The sequence below is a fragment of the Lactuca saligna genome, chromosome 7 (assembly GCF_052625555.1).
Source record: "Lactuca saligna cultivar CGN05327 chromosome 7, ASM5262555v1, whole genome shotgun sequence".
In the NCBI taxonomy this organism is placed as follows: Eukaryota; Viridiplantae; Streptophyta; class Magnoliopsida; order Asterales; family Asteraceae; genus Lactuca; species Lactuca saligna.
This window is the reverse complement of record NC_136423.1, coordinates 12,535,707-12,548,101: the sequence shown is the minus strand read 5'-3', so window position 1 is coordinate 12,548,101 and position 12,395 is coordinate 12,535,707.

Genomic DNA, 12,395 nt, shown 5'->3' with positions numbered 1-12,395 from the left:
TGGAAAGGATTTGGGGTGGGGGGGGGGGGAAACTGATCTCACGACATGAGCAGTTGGGCTCACGATGTGAAAATCGATTAAACGGAAATGTTGATTTAAACTGAGCTCACGACATGAGAAATAATGGATCATAATGTGAGGTGTGCTGTATCCCAATCCAACGATCTTTTAGGGTTTCCGTCGTATTTAAACCCCATAAACCTCATTTTAGGGTTCCAAACCAGCCTCCTTCATCCCTTAACTCAGTAAAACCCTAAACCTAGCCTCTCCTTGTGTTTCTTGAAATTTTAATGGAGTTTTGGAGGTTTAAAGAAGATGAGAACACCATGGAAGCATAGTTGCAGCTTGAAAGCTTCATTTGCAACCTTTAGCCACACTTCTAGACCAATGTGAGTAATCAAGATCCAAGCTTGATGTTTCCTTATTGATATATCTAAATTTTTATACATATTTATCCAAGATCTTATGAGTTAGAGTGTTGGAGATCCATAAAGTTGGAAACTTTATGGATTCTAAGAGTCCCTATATCATCATATTGTTCAGATCTGAAAGTTTGTATGGATTTAAGGCATGCATGAAAGATTGAAGCTAGTTTATTCACTTTTTACCTAGAAAATGGATGGATCATGCTTGGTGCACGCATGGCCAGAAAGGAAACATTTTTATAGACCTTAGGGGCCCCCTTTGACTTCTCGATGAGATGGATTCAAGGTCTTAATGGAATAAGGGCTTAAAATGTCAACTTTTAGCTTCAGACTGCTCTCATGACGTGAGAGGTAAGATCTCATGACGTGAGGATCAAAGAATGCATGTTTCTATTAGAATCCTTGGGGCTCATGACGTGAGAATGGGTGCTCATGTCGTGATTCCAGTTCAGGTGATTTCTTTGACTAAGTTGACTAGGTTGGATCGACTTGATTAGGAATCAGACTGAGTACGCTGTCACATCGTGACCAATTCCTAGCCACGACGTGAGGTTGGAAATGGTCTTTATGGACCGTTGACTTTGACTTTGACCAAGGTTGACCAAGTTGGACTTAAGAGTAATTTGGGTATTTTGGATTGTGATTGAGAATTGGTCATGTGGTTGGATAGGTAACAGTTAGAGCTAAGATTCTGAGTCGAGACCTCATCAGCTACTGTTCAGACTATGAAGTGAGTTTTCCTCGATGTACTTACAGGTTGAAGGCACCAAGGCCAGCCCATTGGATTCTTATCCTCATATTCACTGATATGCTGAGTATGGAATAGATACGCATGATTATGCTAGTCGTTGATATGCTAGTCTGGTAGATCTGTAGGACTACCTATGATTTTGTCTGCATTATTATTTGTATATGTTTACTATCTATTATATGTTTATATATTGTGTTGGGTTGAGGTTGTACTGCTTTGTGTTGTAGCCAACAAACCTTGGAGCATTCCATATATGAGATGAGGGTCGGGTAGGGAATGTCCGGCTCATACTGAGGGCTCATGAGCATTCCAGATACGATATGAGGACCGGTTGGTATGCTAAACTCGTACTAAGGGCTGAACATTGGTATTCCAGTCTGATGATTGATCGGGTTAGGGAGCAAGGTAGGCATAAGCTGTGGGCCCTGAGGGCTAGCCAGACTTATACTATAGTCTCAAGAGCAAGCCAAGCATAAGCTGTGGGCCCTGAAAGCAAGCTAAACTTATGTTATGGGCTCAAGAGTAGGCCAAATATGTGATATGGGCCTGATAGGCAAACCAAACTCATACTGTGGGCTTAGAGGTAATCCAGTCTTTTAGTTGTGGACCCAATACATGCTGTTATTTATATATGTTATCTGTTTGTGTGTTGGTACTTTGGGGGAACTCACTAACTTTCGTGCTTACAATTTTTAGTTTATGGTTTCAAGTACTTCAGAGAATCGTGGAAAGGAGAACGCGTGACTGTACACATCCCAGTTTTTATGTTATTGATCTTGGGAGACTTTGATTTTAAATAATGTTTTGGAAACAATGGTTTTATAAACACTATTATTAGCCAATGATTTGTTTTGAAAAGCTTAAAATTAGTTGAAATTTTTGGGATGTTACCCCATGATTTCATAGGTCCGATGTATCGAGGATTTATCTTAACTCGTTTTCCAAATCTAATGACACCTTTCCATGGTGCGAATTTCAACATGACATTGTCTCATACTCTGAATTCTAGGGTTTTATGTCTCACGTCAGCATAGCTTTTTTGACGACTATGTGTGGCCTTTAACCGTTCCTTCATCTGAACAATCATTTCCTTGGTTTCCTAAATGATTTTGGGTCCAGTACGTAAAGTATCTCCAACTTCTGCCCATCATAAGAGGGAATGGAATTTGCATCTATACAAGGCCTCAAATGGGGGAGCCTTTATTCTGGTGTGGTAACTATTGTTATATGAAAAATTGACTAGCGGTAAATGAATATGCCATGCATTACCGAAGTCTATCATACAAGAGTGGAGCATGTATTTTATAGTTTGTATTGTCCTTTCACGTTGTTCATCCGTTTGAGGATGATATGCGTTACTCATGTCCAATTTGGTTCCTAGGGCCCTTTGTAATGTTTTCTAAAATCTGGAAGTGAATATGCTATCTCGGTCCCAGATAATAGATATTGGAACTCCGTGCAGTCTGACTATTTCCTTGATATATGTCTTGGTGAGTTTCTCCATCTTGTCGGTTTCTTTGATGGCTAGGAAATGGGCAGACTTTGCTAAACGATCAGCCACTACCCTAATGGTGTCATAACCACTCTAAGTTTTTGGAAAATTCATTATGAAGTCCATGACTATCTTTTCAAATTTCCATTCCGGAATCGATGGTTGTTGCAGTAGTTATGATGGCTTCTGGTACTTTGTTTTGACTTTGGCGCAAGTCAAACGTTTACAGACATATGTGACAATCTCTGCCTTCGTGTTGGGCCACCAATAAAGATTTTTAAGATCAAGATATATCTTTTCTGATTTGGGATGTACCGAATATCTTGACTTATGAGCTTTGTTTAAAACTAGGTTCCAGACTTCCCCAATCTTTGGGGTCCAAATTCAGTTCATGAAATATCGTGTTCATCTTCCTTGACGTCGAACTGGTTATCCATTCCTTGCAGGTTTTCTTCTACAATTTTTCAAGTTTGAGAGATCCCAATTGATCATATCAAATTTGATGGTGAGTTTGGAGTGAATTTTCAGAGTTAGAGCCTTTACACGAAGTGGTTTTACTCGTTCATTCCTACTTAAAAAGTATGCTACGATATTTGCTTTGCCAGGATGATAATTTTTTTTGCATTCGTAATGATTTAGCAATTCTACCCACCTTTGTTGTCTCATGTTGAGCCCTTTTCTAATCGAAGACGTGTTGAAGGCTCTTGTGGTTGGTGAACATGACACACTTCATTCCGTATAGGTAGTGCCTCCAAATCTTTAAGGCGAACACTAAAACTCTCAATTCCAAGTCATGGGTAGCGTAGTTTGTCTCGTTTGGGTTAAGTTTTCTAGATGCGTATGCACTTTATCCCTTTGCATAAGTATGCATCCTAATCCTTGGCGAGAGGCATCGTAGAATACTACAAAGTCTTCTGTTCCCTTTGGGAGAGCCAAAATCGGTGCACTGAACAACGATTGTTTCAATTTCTGGAAGGCAGACTCTTGACTGTCTCCCCAATCAAATTTCTTGTATTTCTGGGTTAGTGCGATGAAAGGCTTGGCTATTTTAGAGAAGTTACCGATAATCTTCGGTAATAGCCCGCAAGAACTAGGAATTGGCGTACTTTGGTTGGTGTTGTTAGTTCTTTCCAATCCCTAATTACTTCAATTTTCAAGGGATTAACATGAATCCATTTGCTATTGACTGCATGGCCGAGGAAATGCACTTCGTTGATCCAAAACTCGCATTTTGAGAACTTTGCATAAAGTTTCTCCTTCCTCAATAGTATCCGAATCAATCGCAAGTGTTGGCCATGTTCCTCCTTGGTTCATGAATATATTAAATTTCGTTGATAAAGACAATCACAAATTTATCAAAATAGGGTTTGCACACTCAATTCATAAGGTCCATGAATACGACTGGTGCATTGGTCAGTCCAAAGGGCATAATCAGTAACTCATAGTGGTCGTACCGAGTCCTAAATGTCGTCTTTGGAATGTCTTCTTCTTGAAATCTAAGTTGATGATAACCAGATCTCAGATCGATCTGTGAATAGTAGCAGGATCCTAGCAGTTGCTCAAATAAACCATCGATCCACGGGTTAGAGTAACGGTTTTTGAGGGTAAGTTTGTTCAACCCTCGATAGTTGATGCACATCCTGAACGATCCATCCTCTTTTTGAAAACTAATACCGGACCTCCCCAGGGTGAGAAACTTGACCGAATAAAGCCTTTGTCAATTAGTTATTGGAGTTGACTAGATACTTCTTGCGTTTTCGATGGTGTCAAGCGATGAGGAGATCTTGCCACTAATGTTGCACCCAGGATTAGGTCGATTCAGAATTCGACCTTTCTGACTGGAGGTGGTCCATGTAGATCCTCTGGAAATACATGCGGGTAGTCTCACACTTGAGGTATGTATTTGATTTTCTTATCCTCTCATTGTTTATCCACCATGTGGGACAAGAAAGTGAAGTATCTTTTCTGTAAGCACTTTCTTGCCTTTATGCAAGAAATGACTCTTAGATTCTTCCCTGATTTATCTCCGTAAATCACAAGGGCTTCGTTGTTGGTTAGGGGTAGTCAGATGGCTTTTTCATAGCATAGAACTTCAGCTCGGTGACGCTGTAAACAATCCATTCCGATAATCACATCGAAACTTCCAATGGTCATGGGTATTAGGAAGACGTGGTTATTCAAGGTGAGAAGGAAATTGGTAAGTATTTCTAAGTTGCTTTCTACTTGGCCGTTTTCTATTTATACTGAGTAAGCTTCATTAAGTTTGCATGATTTATGGTTTAGTATGCTTTCAAACTTATGGTCAATAAAGCTTCTATTGGAACCAATATAAAATAACATGGAAGCATAAATATTATTGATAAGAAAAGTACCAGCAACTATAGTTTGTTCCTGGCGAGCATCTTCCGCAGTGATCATAAATGCTCTTCCTTAGCCACCCCGATTCTTAAATTTCGGGCAGTCTTTCTTAAACTTCCCTGATTGATTGCATTCGAAGCAGTTACAACTTCCTCTTTCAACAATGGTTGAGTTTGTATTATTTGAGGTCTTTATTCAGTATCTCATGATGTGACCTTTCATGCCATAATTGTTGCATGTCATATCTCTGTAATTTCCAACATGGTGCAAGTTGCATTTGGTACAGTGGGGTAAGGTTCCAAAATAGAGTTTGGATGGGGTAAGAGTATTTGTGATTGAAGCATACATAGCCACATGTTTTGGGTTAGGATTGGCATGCTTGAAGTTCCCCTTTGACATCCCAAGGAACTTCCTTTTTGTACTCCCAGCCTGGTCCTTTTCTTTTGGTGGGGTCATGGTACCCTGACTGATACACTGGTCAGTCAGTTGATAGGCAATTGCTTAGCACTATCAAATGTGGAGGGTATAGATGCAGTAACCAGACATGGAACTGGAGAAGCCAATCCCCATATGTACCCTTCAGTCATCTTATCTTTCGGGGTCACCATTCCTTGGCAATGATTTTCAAGGTCGCTAAATCGAGAGGTGTAGGCAGCCACCTTCGATCCGTTCATGGTGAGACTCTAGAGCTCCAACTCCAAAGCTTCGAATTCCTTTCAAGAATAGTACTCCTTAATTATCATTTGTTTAAGGGATTCCCAACGTACTAGGTATGCCCTAGCACGCCCAGTGTACTCCCCGTATGCCCAATGTACGCGGCTAATCCAAAAAACATCTTAACTTCACACAGTCAAAACTTCTTCGTTTCAACTCCGATTTTGATGATTTTTATATCCATGGAAAGGTATTGATGAGCTCTACAATATAATCTAATTACTTTTGACTTCATACACATCAAACTAAAAACTATAATTCATAAAATAACTCTGAAACACTACTTTTCCCATTTTACCCTTTGACTCCAAAACACAAACCGAACTCTTGGATCACATATCTACATTACCCACTTCCAAATGTATCTAAACCTCTCTTTCCCAAATCCCCAAAGAATTATGATACTTGATCTTCGGGTCACGGTCCCGAATTATGAAACGACTAGAAACAAGGTGTTATATCTATCTAGTCGGATAGACACATAACTCTTTTCTGTGACGAATAAGGATCATGATTTTTTTGCCCATGAAATCCTTTTATGAACAAGGTATATAATTTTTTGGTTAATAACTGGTGTCGCCACCATTTCTACTATTAATGGAGTTGTTATTATGGGAAACCTCATATACAACTAAGTATGTGGCAATCCCTTATGCAAGCAGGGTCTGCATTAGATCCGAATCCATTTGAAATGGTGGGGTTGAGATATTGAAAATTGGCGGGGTTTATTCTGGAGTTCCTTCCGGAGTTGGGGTTACTCTTGGTGTAACTCCTGGAGTGACTCTGGGAGTGACCCGGGGAGTTGTTGGTGGACAAACTCACAGACTCTTTCGTGGGGCCATTGTCCTAATATGTTAAGAATGGACATGTTAAGTTATTTTATAGTTATAAAAAAATATGTATGAGTTGTATATTAGTATATTTTTTTCCTGAAATCATACATATTCCTAAATTATAAAGAGAGCGATTGATTTCTGAAATCCTGCATATTTCCAAATGATAGAGAAGTGAAATCCTACCGATTTCAAATGATAGCGAAGGAAGTTTGGAGACTACTGGACGATCGATTATGAACTATGGGTTTCTATGCTACGATAGTAGCGGATATATAGGTGCTTTGTTCTTCTACGAATTTAGGTGAACTAGGAAAATTTGAACGTTATCTTAGATTTTTAAGTATTTTTATGATTTTTAAAATGTATGCATTGTTTTGGAGTTAATATGAATATTGTAATGAGGGTACTAGGTATCTCCAAGGAGTCTTGAGAACATCCTTCTATCTCTAAAACTCTCAACCATTATAGTCTGTGAAACTCCTCGCTCAAGGTTGGTTGTGCACCGGCCCGACCATAAATAACATAGACATGCATTCTAGGTTTATTTGTGGTATGGATTAAGTACGGTACTGACCTTAGTTAAGGCGTTTAACCTAAAGGGTTGAGTTGGTAGTTTTAGTTGAAGGTATGATATAATATTATTAAGTGTTATTATCATGGGTCAGAGTATATATACCTCATATATACCTCATATATATATATATATATATATATATATATTGTTGGTGAGGTTTGTAGTATTATTAGTTTTTGTTTTGTACTCCAAGACTATCAAGTAAGGATCAGGGCCTGAGAGGAAACACCATAGGAACGAACCATTTTGGCATATAGCCGTTCTAAAATCCAGTAACCCAAGCGACACTTCAAACCGGTTACCTCTCTTATATGTAGTTGAGAAGTAGTGTAATTATTAATAATACTTTTATAATGAGCTTGCAACTATAGTTGTATTCCTCTTTCAAGGATACAAGTTCTCTATAGCCAAATTAGCTTTGATACCAATCTGTCACACCCCGACTGAGGTGACACAACATGTAGGGCTATGCGAATTAGCTCATGGATCACAATCAAATTGAATACAACAATAGCAACACAGTAGTTATATTCCACTTTTAAGTTTGAATACATGATTCTTATAGATATAATAAGTATGTGAATTGCCTTAACAAATAGGACGAAATAAAAAAACTAGATAAAAATAGGTTGCCCGAAATCCATGACAAATTCCTTCTGCTAAAAGTTTGTTTAGTGATCTCTTGCGAATACATATAGTTTGAGAGTCAACAAAAAGGTTGATGAGAGTTACAGGTTTTCTGCTAACTTTAGTAATGATACTTTTAAAAAGTCTGAAAAGTATTTCTTCTGTAGTTAAAAACCATGTTTGAATATGTTTGATAAAAGAGAAACCAAATCTGTAACACCCATAAAAATCATGATAGATTAAAGCTTTTAAAACCAACCCAAATTCACAAATTGTTTACAATCATAATTTTCAAAACATTTTCAACATCAGAGTCTCCCAAAATCATAAGTTAAAACATGAGGATGTGTAGGATCATGCATTCGCCTTCCCGCATTCATCTGAAGTACCTTAAACATAACACAAAACTATAAGCCAACACTTAGTGAGATCCCCCAAAATACCAACACATAGACAAATAAGAAACACAATAACAACATGTCAGGCCCAATCAACCATCGGATTGGAATACCCCAGGCCCATCAACCAGTGTGTTGGAATGTGACTACACTATGGGTCCAGTCAACCATCAAGTTGGAATACCACAGTCCCATCAACCATCAGTTTGGAATTCCATTCTACAACGGGTCCTATCATCCTTGGGATGGAATACCCTCGGGCCCATTCAACCATTGGGTTAGTATGCATACAATCAAACATATATACAGATCACTAAGCATAGCATTATCCTATATACCAGGATACCAATCTAACAGATCACTATAGTACAATAACATACATAACATTATATTGAATCCAAAGGGTTGGCATTGGTGCCTTCGCCCCGCAAGTGTAGTGAGAAAAAATCACCTTGCAAATTGGACAAAGCTGATGAGGTCTCGACTCCGAATGTCAACTCTCTAACCAAAACCTATTCCAACTAAATGATCAATCTCCATCAAAATCCCAAAATTTCCCAAAATACCCTTAAGTTCAAACTTGGTCAAAGTGAAAGTCAACTGGTCATACCAACCAAGTCAACTAAGTCAACCCAACCGAGTCAACTCACTTGAATTGACCCAGTGAGAGTATGCGGGGTGTACTTCAAAGGTACACTGGGTATACTCAGTCCTTGCATGTTGACCACCATCGGGGTGGTTGATTTCGTATGAAGTTCATACTCCGAGTATGCGGGGCGTACTCCTAGGAACTTTAAAACTCATTAAGTGCTTAATGGGTTAAGCACTCACATCTATATTTTAGATCCATGGCTAAAATTCACTCAAGAGTCATAAAGTTTCCAACTTTATGAATTTTCATGCCCATTAAGTGCTTAAATCAACTTCTTAATCCATTAATACATTCTACAAAATGCATGGAGCAAAACCAAACATTTGAAACCCATTTTTATGACTGAAGACCATCCCAAGGGTCTAAAAGGACAACTTAATGGGTCAATACATGCTTTGTTCATGAAACACCACATTTGGGACAAAAAGAACCTAAAACAAACCCAAAACACTATAATAAACTACACCAAGTTCATAACTTCATACCTCAAAATGGTGCCAAAAGGTGGTGTGGTCCTGGATCTAGAGAGCTTTACTCCTTCAAGGTGGCCTCCTCTTCCTTCCTTGTTCTTCAAGAGCACCAAAACACACACACAAAATATTAGAAATTGCTCCTCAAGATGATGCTAGGGTTGCAAACACGTATGAGAGGGTTAGATGCAGTTGAAGTGAAGGAAATAAGGCCATAAGAGTGCTTATATACGAGCCAAACCCTAAATTTAGGGTTTCCTCATCTACAAAGTACTCCCTACGTACACTGATGTACGTCCAACGAACTAGGGCATGCCCTAGAACGCTCAGCTTACACACGACGTACTCCCCCAAGGCCAATATTACGAAAATGCCATTAAGGCCCTTTTGCATACATTTCTTGAACTTTGGAACCAAAATGCAATATGAATGAATTAAAGGGGTTAAAATTACAAGTACCTCACATCGGGACGTTACAAAATCCGTGGTTTCTAGATAAATAATCCGATCAATGCTTATAATGATTCCTATAACCGAGTTATGTGGCTAGATATAACCCCTTATGACGCTTCATTAGACGTCGTGGATAAAGACTAAAGATAAATATCACAAACTTTGATTGGTCGATCGAGATTGTAGCTAGAAACCGCAAGTGGGGGTGTCAACCCATATAGATCTATACATATGTATCTTGCTCCACGGATTAACGGTTATAGCCGAGAGGGCATACTAAGTGAGTAAACTTAGGTAATGAATAGTGTCTCATGGTAAAGGCCTTTAACTATTATATACGATAAAGGTTCACTATAAAAGTCGAGTAACCCACCTGTTGTGGAGTTTACATCGATTGGAAGGGTGGTATTGATGGGTTTTAGCCATAAGAACTTTCCTATGTGCACATGCAAAACCCTAATGTTCGGATCTAGGCTTTCTAATTAAACATGCTTTGAATCCAAGACTTCTAATGGCTAATTAGGTTAAATAACAACATTGAAATAGATCTAGAATCATACCTTTGAGTTCCTTGTTGATCTTGTTGTCTTGGAGCTTCTAGAGTCACAAATGTCACTCCTCTAATGGCTTACAAACACCAATAGCAAGCAAGATGATTTAGGAGAGAGGAGAGGGGAGGAATTCGGCCAGAGTATCTCTACTTTAGATGGTGTGTCCAATTCCCTCACCCCTAGGGTCTATTTATACTTGTAGACTCCTTAAGGGTTACAACCTAAACCCTAATTGGATAACTTAGACTTTAAGTTGATCCATATCCTTTCCTTGATAACCCTATGGACGATTTTGGCTTATCCAAGCCCTAGAAATCGTCCATCCTATCTAGGATAAGGATTTATAGTCTAAAGTGTAACTATCAAACAATTGACAGTTTATACCCTCTTATTTAATTAATCTCTTTAAGTCACCAAACTAATTCCAATTAATCTATGACTTATATTAATCAAATAACCATATATTATTCCTTATAATATTTACTCTCTCTTAACAAATCATCCATCAAGTTGCTATGGTGAAGGCAACCCAAAAGGACCATGCACAACCGGATTAAATACTTGCCTAATATAGTTGCAGCCTTAGACACTATTCCAACAGTCTCCCACTTGGATAAGTCTAGTAACTATACAAGTACAATTCGGTTTGCAATCGTAGCTCTCAAAGACGCTGTCAACTCTGATCTAATCAATCTTGTCCTTTAGATAAGGGATCGTATAGTCCTCTGTTAGATATCATGCCGACAATCCTATGGAATGGTTAGTCAAGCACTTAATTTCTCGATCTCCGATTTATTTGACATAGAACTTAATCAAACACATCAATTCAGTTCTGACCGGGCCTGGCACATAAGTCAAATCAAATCATCGAGTGGCCAAGATATCTCTTCTACCCTCTCAGGATAAAATTTACAGATAAACTTCGACTTATATGCATTTACTTATTCATTAACCAACTATACACAACAATGCGTTTTATAACACCAAGTTACTGATGCGTTTTCGCATTATCAATGTACAATCAATTAACAAATAATAAACCATATATCTAGGTTTTAGGACTATATGATATTATCGTCTTGCGATCACCTTTTATATCGTATTCCATAAAGTGATTCCAGCAAGCGCGGGTTTATTCCAATGCTCAAAACCAGTTCATAAGCACTCATGAACGTTGCAGCAACCCTTGCTATGTCTAACACCATTTAGACATCCTACATACCAATTCATGACAATCTTCATTCATATCTACTCCCAACATATGAACGATTGTGGATCATTTGAATAATTCGATTATTCCTAATAAACTCAATTATTCTGGAAGTCAAAACATGCAAAGTGAAATAATAGTTAAACAATTAATATGTGACAGTAACTTTACTCATAAATAAAACTCCTTTATTTAATCATCAAATGTTAATTACATTTATCTATTATACGTTTCTAATACTATCTAATCTATACTAATATCATCCTTCAGCCCAATACTCCTAGCATGCTGCAAGTGCTTAACCCTACTCAGTCCCTTCGTAAGCGGATCTGCTGGGTTATCTTCTGATGATATCCTCTTCACTACGAGTTGTCCTTCTTCTATACGATGTCTAATGAAGTGATATTTTCTGTCGATATGTCGAGATCTACCATGATCCCTCGGTTCCTTGGTCAAGGCAACCGCACCTTCGTTATCACAGAAAATCTCCATGGGCTCCTTTATGGCCGACACAACTCCAAGATCACCAATGGAGTTCTTTAGCCATATTGCCTCCTTCAACGCTTCGCTCGCTGCGATGTACTCTGATTCGCACGTTGAATCAGCTACGGTTTCCTGCTTGGAACTTTTCCATATCACTGCTCCTCCATTTAGGGTAAAGACCCAGCCCGACTGTGAACGGTAGTTGTCCCTGTCGGTCTGAAAGCTGGCGTCACTATACCCTCGCACCTTCAAGTCATCACTCCCTCCAAGGACTAAGAACCATTCTTTCGTCCTCCGAAGGTACTTAAGGATGTTCTTCACCACAATCCAATGTGCTTTGCCAGGGTTCCCTTGATATCTGCTAACCATGCTCAAAGCGAAGGCTACATAAGGGCGAGTAC